The following is a 7746-nucleotide window of genomic DNA, read 5'->3' as shown; positions in this document are numbered from 1 at the left end:
GGGAAGCAGCGATGAATGAAGAATATCATTCATTGATAACAAATGATACATGGGATCTTGTTCCTCTACCAAAGGGACGCAAACTTGTTAGATGCAAATGGGTTTACAGAACCAAGTATGGACCAGATGGGAAAGTTGATAAACATAAAGCTCGTCTAGTTGCTAAGGGCTTTTCACAGGTTGAAGGCATTGACTACACTGAAACCTTCTCTCCAGTTGCCAAAATGAACTCTATCCGCCTTGTTCTTTCCCTTGCTGCCTCTTTAAAATGGGAAGTCCATCAAATGGATGTTAAATCTGCCTTCTTGCATGGGGACTTGCAGGAAGAAATCTATATGGAACAACCCATTGGCTTCATACAAACAGACTCCAGCCTCGTTTGTCGACTTAAGAAATCCCTTTATGGCCTCAAGCAAGCTCCTCGGGCTTGGTATGCCAAAATGGATAGCTTTCTTTTAGAATCTGGCTTTTCTAGGTGTCATTCTGACAATACTGTCTACACCAAGAAAGTGGGAAACTCTCTTATCATCTTTGTTCTTTATGTTGATGATCTTATTCTTACTGGTAGTGATCCCAACCTTATAAACCATGTGAAGTCCAGCCTTAAAAAGAAATTTGAGATGACAGACTTAGGACACTTACACTATTTTCTCGGTCTTCAAGTCTTGCAATCCCAAGAGGGTATTTTCCTTTCCCAGTCCAAGTATGCTTGTGATATTCTTCGTCATTTTCACATGGAAGACTGTAAGCCAGCCCCTTCTCCCTTTCAGTCTGGAGTCAAACTTTCAGTCTCTTGTACTTCTCCTGAAGTTGATGCTACCTTATACCGTCAACTTGTCGGAAAACTCTTGTATTTAACCCATACTCGCCCTGATCTTTCCTTTGTTGTTGGCCTTGTTGCTCGTTTTATGCAAAACCCTCGTGAAAGTCATTGGAAAGCAGCTAAAAGAATACTTCGTTATGTTCGAGGTACAGTACAGTTTGGGATTCATTATAGTGCCAAAGCAGCTCCTCTGTTAGTTGGTTTCACTGATTCTGATTGGGCTGGTGACCTTGATGATCGGAAGTCTACTGCCGGTTATGTCTTCACTCTTGGTTCAGGACCTATTACATGGGCTTGTAAGAAACAGGCTGCCATTTCTCTTTCGTCAGCAGAAGCAGAGTATCGTGGTGCCGTGGAAGCTAGTAAGGAAGCCTTGTGGCTTCGTCAGATCCTATCAGAGTTTGGCTTTGAGCAGCAGCATCCAACCACACTTTGGTGTGATAATCAAAGTGCTATTCAGCTATGCAAAGATCCAGTCCAGCATCAGCGCAGCAAACACATTGAACTACACATGCACTTCATCAGAAAGCTCATTCATGACCATGTTCTTGAAGTGCAATATTGTCCAACAGATGATCAGGTTGCAGACATCTTCACAAAGGCTCTCACAGAGGCGAAGTTCACTAAACTTCGATATATGCTTGGAGTTCAGGAAGTTGTCACTAAGGGGGGATAGGCTCTAGTGCCTCCTTCCTTCTCCTATTGTGTCATATTTGTAAATCCTTCAATCCTATCCCAAGTTGTTCTTAAGGGGGGATGTTAGGATATTCCGACACATAGGATATAGTTAAGTTCAACTTGGTCTAGCATAGAGTTAGGTTAGAGTTAGGTAAAGTGTGTTTCTTTACCGTTGTACATTTTGTAACTTACAATCCGACGGTCACGATATGTAGTGATCCGACGGTTCACTCTCACCTCGGTATTACCGACACTTGATCCGTGGCTTGACACCCGATTGGTCCATGAGTTCTATTTAAAGCGCATGGAGGGTCATTGTTCGGGTAATCCGTGCATGAGAGAAGCTTATGTAAATTTTCATTCTTTGATTAATAAATTGCCTGTAGTACCCACGTTGGGACAGGCCGTGGACTGTTTCCCTCCTTGCACTCTGAGGGTTTTAACCACGTCAAAAATACTGGTGTATTGATTTGAGATCTGGTTGTGAGCGGTGTCCTTTTGGTATTCTTTCTGTGGAACTTACCCTGTAAATTCCTACAAAACATCGACAAACAACTAATGATGTGATTAATCAGAAAGACAATGGCAAAATCAAAAAGTTATCAAACAAACAAATGATATCATGTGAATACATGTTTACAAATGGTTGTGCCAAGGCCTTTTCACATTTACCTTATATAATTATGAAATTTTCATGAAAATTATCAAATAACAAATGACATCATGTAAATACATGTTTACTAATGGTTGTAATTTTAAACGGGGAAAATCACCCGGATGGATGTATATCAACTACATTTACTAATGTGGTTGTAGTAACTAGTATGTTAAGTTTAACAACAATAAACATAACATTTAAAACGCAATAAAAATTAACAAATTTCGTATAAACAATCATTTTTATAAATTTTTAATTATGTAGTATTTTAATATCTATGTCAATTGGTTGTAGTTTAGGTAATCGAAAGAAATGTTGTTATTGTTATCCACCCAACCCAAGTTCAATTCCCTTATATAACATGTTGAACTCAAAAAAATATATTCTCCTAATGACTTCAAACCTTCTCTTTTGAAAGTTCCTTTAGGACCTGAACATGTATATACATATAAGTTGTTGTAGTATATCTAGAAGTATCAACAATTGGGGAGGGCTCATACTCGTGTGGCACGGGTTCAATTCCAATCACTATCACTATACTTCTAGATGAACCTATGTGCGTCCCAACAACCTGCGCAACTAGTCAAGGGGATTTGAACGTCCCACCACATACTTAACACATATTTCATATCATAACAATCACTAATCAAACTGCCCTAAAACTCAAACTAATATAATATTAATTATAAATAATTAATTTAATTTTTTATTATTCCCGATCCTTTCAAAACGTAACATTATTTTTTTAACTTATAAAATCATGCCAGCAATTTGTTTTAATATAAAAGATTGAATGCTAAGCATATATTTTTGTTAATCTACTGCAACCTTGATATTCAAAAAGTGACCCTTAACGTAGTTTTGTTAAGATTGATATAGTTGATTGATGTCTTAAGAATACACAATCAAAAGATTTAGTTTAAAGAGCTATATAGTTTGAAATAGTGCCTTTTTTAATTCTTTATTGACAAATTAACTTTAAATAGACCTCTCTAAGATGACATTTTGTATTTTTAATAATCTTAATTGCGTTTACTTCAATTTATTAAAAAATAATGATTATTAAATATCACCACTACTGGAGATCCAGCCAAGAAAATTAACCATTACTTGCTTCATTTGCCACAACAGTGCTGGCAACAATGTTAGTCCAATTGAGCACTGGCACTAAATCATAAGATTCAAGAGGCCCGAATCAAACTGATTTGAAGTTGGTTTCACTTAATAGTGAGCAACCTCAAAGTTCTTGTGAGCTTGTTATCTACATTTATTTTCCTAAAAGCCAGTTCAGACAACTTTAAAATGGATGCAATTATATAGCTGTGTTCAAAATAAACTGTGACAAAAGCAATATGTTCTGAGTTCAACAACTAAGAAAACAAAATTACTCAACATTTCCAATAACCTCCATGAAGTTGGCAATGCAGAGTTACAAGATAGATTGGAATTATACTGGAAAATGGTTCCTTTATCCCCTTTATGGTGCTTAAGCTTAAAGAATATAAGTAAAAATGCCAGATAAACTCGAACTAATACTTTTTTAAGAGAATCTGATGAGTAATGCATAAGGTTTGATTAAAGATTAAAGAGAGTTAAAAACTTGTTAATTCTGAAAGGCTTAATTAAATTTAAAGAGTGTAAATAAGAACATAAGAAGAAGAAATTGGTATAATACTTAATTTGAAGAATTTTGATTTGATACTTGATTTCAAAAGAACTTTATGAGTGAGTAACGTGTAAGGTTTGATAGGAGATTGAAGAGAGATTGAGACCATTGAAATTAGAACAGATCTTATCCAAAAGCTGATGATGAAATCAGAGAAATGAATGGTTAATTACGGTGGAACTCAAATCTTTATATTACTTTGGTTTATCTTCATCCTCACTTTCCTCCCTAACACATTGAAGAATGTGTTATTTTCTGTGTCCTTGATGCTTTACTGTTCTTTTCTTAGTTGTACTTGTCATATTTGAAATACAGCTATCATATTTCAGCATGTCATATTTGAAATCACACATCCTCTGGACCATAGCATTGGAACAAGGAAAGGTAAAGAATACCCATACACAAAAAAAATTAATTAGAGATATATACATGTCTGGATGAAAATGGTGTTCCAAAAGTGTTCAAAGCCCTTAATCAACTATGACAATAACAAATGTAACAATTAGGATCATATTAGCAAGTTCCAGTCCCTATGTATCCACTGTATATCATTTCCTAGACAGAATTTTAATATCAAACCAGATATACCTTATGATTTACTTATTATGTTATGCATTGGTTGTATTTTTTTTCCAGATCTAGGGTGAGCTTAGGCCGGAGACAATTCCAGTGTTAGATGGAAGAACAAGAACAATCTGCCAAACTGCAGGATAGTGTCACCAGAATTGTGTGAGGCTCAGTTAAGCTTAGATATTTCTTGGAACACTTTTTATCAACCACTGTTGGCTCTTACCCTCAACTCGTCCCCATGAGATTTAAAACTAAAACTCGATGGAGACTAAACCTCACTCAAACTAACTAATCTACACTTCATAAGTATTAATTTGTATATAACAAACTTGGAAAAATCAGACCATGTTGCCAACCTTCCAGCAACACAAGTATGTAATTTGAAATAAAATGTACATTTCGGAAATACTGTTTTACAGGCATTCAATGTCATGGACATCTTGGGGCTTCAACTGCAAAGGGACAGTATGGCATATGATCTGATATAGCATTGTATTTCATTCCCCTGGAACCATGGTCCGAATTCTGCGAGGATGGCGTGCCCCTGATCTGAATATCATCCTTCTCATTTCTCATGTGATATTTAAACTTTGGTTTATTGGAAGACATATGGTGGGATTTCCTTCAGGTTCTTCTCAGCAGTTTCCTCATGTTTTTGACTAATATTAAAAGTTGTGCTCCAGTGTACTGGAGTTGGAAAAGCTTAAATGGGTTCCGTCTTCTAAGATTATGAAGGATTGATTAAACCGATTGCGTACTTTATATGTGTAGGAGTAGCATGAAATTTAGACTGATGTGCGTCAGCACAAAATTGAAATGTGTTCCGGAATAGATGGTCACTATTTTGCTTTGGGTTTAGAAATTGTCTTTCTGGAATTTTATATGTTTCAGATTTTGTTTTAGAAAACATGTACCTAAACAAACAGTGTTTTTTTTGTTTTTTTTTTTTGCAAAATGACATCAATAAAAAAAATTATATTAATAACACATAATATAACAAAATGGTTCTGTAAATGTTGTCGGACATACAAAATATCCAACATGTATCTGTGTAGATTGTCAGACTCTAATCACAGTTCATTGCATTCAAACTAGAAAGGAAAAAACTTTAAATATTGACTATAAGAAGATAATTCCAACTTGCTTTTTTTTTTAACCAAAAAAAATATGTCTAAAATAGTCCTCAGGAATACATAGTCTTACATAGAATTGGACTACAAAACATATGAAGATCAAACCTCTCCACCTAATCATTGAACCACATCCTCAAGACTTCAATCCCAACTTACCTATAAATACAATATCTGAGATTTACAGCGCAATGAGACAAATGCAGAGATACAAAAGTAGCCCTCAACAACAAATTGCACTTTATCACAGGCATTTGATCAGAGTAGGAGAGTGCATTAACCATAACCGGAGGGATGCTGAGACTAAATTTCCCACATCTATCAGATCTTTTTCCCTATCATAAGTTTGAGCTATAAAAGGATCTTGATTTTGACTGTCAACATCGTTATATTGCTTTTTTTTTTTTAGACAAATTTCGGATGCTATATTATGGACTGAAAAAAGGAGTCAGTTCTCCATACATACAATACTTTCTTGTTATCATGGATCAGAGGAATTACAAAAAGGTTCCCTTCCTTGATCCTTGTCCTAGTAGTTCTTCCTCTAAAATTTCTTAAACTACTATAAATCCTAACAAACTGCAGAGACCAAAACTTACAACTACACATCATAATTAGTCTATTTCAATGTGACTGATCTGTCTGGCCATGGACTCCTCTGGATTTGGGTCTGGATCAGCCTGTTTTGCACTGGAGGAGCTGGGGGCAGCCTTGTTCTTCTTATCCATCATGTACTGGAGGATTGAGATTGACTCTTCTGCATGGCTACAGCGATTTGCCAAATTTCTGAACTGTTCGTATAGAGAAGATACTCTATGCAGAAAGAGATTGATTTCTGCTCTGTATTTTTCATTCAGTATTCTATACTGGTCCTCCATTCTTGTTTCCAAACTCTTGACCTGATCTTCCATGATACGCTGCTGCGCTCTCAGCTCCTCGAATTCCGCTTGGAGGTCTGCGCAATGAAGACAGTCCTCTGTTCGATTCATATTTATCTCCGGCAACGTCCTGTTTGATATACTAACCACTAAAATTCGAGGCTCTGAAGCACAAACGTAGCTGAGCGAGGCTGCTACTGTGATTCGAGCAGTGATGAATTGAGCACTTTTCCAATCACCCAAACCACTATGCTTAATGCGATGTTGAGCTTTGTCTTCTATTGCATTTATAGAATCAGTCTGATTGCTTCGAAGGCGGGAAACTGTCGACCTGGATGTCTTGGGATTATTGCTGATCCGTTGTGTGATCAATTGCATATCTTGCTTGGTATGGTGGTTCGATCTGAAAGGACGATCCTCTCTTGAGAGCCTTGCCATTTTGCATTTCTAGACGGATTCCTGTATACATATCCGGGCAAAATCCTCCTCACATGCCTGATTCTGTCGCCGACACGGATTACCTGATCGATCACACTATTTCTGTCAGTTGGGAACCGCGTGCTGTTGACTTGTTTTGAAACGGTCATGGTAGTGGTTGGAGCGACACGCTGGAGTTACAGCACAGACTGCCAACGGGCCTTTCACATGCCCTGTTGGCATACTTATCCGCCTCCTTGTTCAGACTGGGAAGAATGTGATAATAGCTTACTTCTTCCATTGTTTCATGTAGGAGTTGATTTCGTTGATTTATCTGCTGGAGGAGTATGTTTGGAGTGCTCTGCCGATGTGCCATAAGTCTGATGATTATCGAGGAATCTCCAAACACCGCTGCTTTCCTTATCCCGAGTTTGATTAATTGGGTGAGCCCCTGGTACAGGGCAAGTCCTTCGGCTCTATTGTTGGAGTTCTCCCCTAGCCCCCATTCATAATGAAGGATACAGTCCCCGTTTGCATTGCAAATAAGGCCCCCTGCACCTGCTAATCTTGGGTTCGACTTTGATGCGCCGTCGAAGAATAGGCAGAATTTGTTGCAGTTGCTCATCCACTTTGAGAGTTCCTCTTCTTTCAATCGCAGTTTCCATCCACTGTTTACTTCCCTCCCCTTGGTCCCCTTCCTTCTGATTCCCTGAGCACTGGATATGTTCTCCAGAACGTAGCTGAGGAAATTTCTCTCCTCTGCGCTGTAGTTTGTTGCATTAACGTTGCCATTGGTGTGGTTTGTTATTGATTCTAGAGCCAACATTTTGGCCTTATGACAAATTTTCCTGGTGCTGAATCCTTTTTCTTGGAAGACCTTGCCATTTCGCGCCAGCCAGATGCGCCATAGAAGAGTGAGAGGTATG

This window comes from Pinus tabuliformis, chromosome 6 (assembly GCF_031772625.1).
Source record: "Pinus tabuliformis cultivar Carrire ecotype Pingquan chromosome 6, CPIR1, whole genome shotgun sequence".
In the NCBI taxonomy this organism is placed as follows: domain Eukaryota; kingdom Viridiplantae; phylum Streptophyta; class Pinopsida; order Pinales; family Pinaceae; genus Pinus; species Pinus tabuliformis.
The sequence above is the reverse complement of the archived record's forward strand: the minus strand, read 5'-3'. Positions refer to the sequence as shown.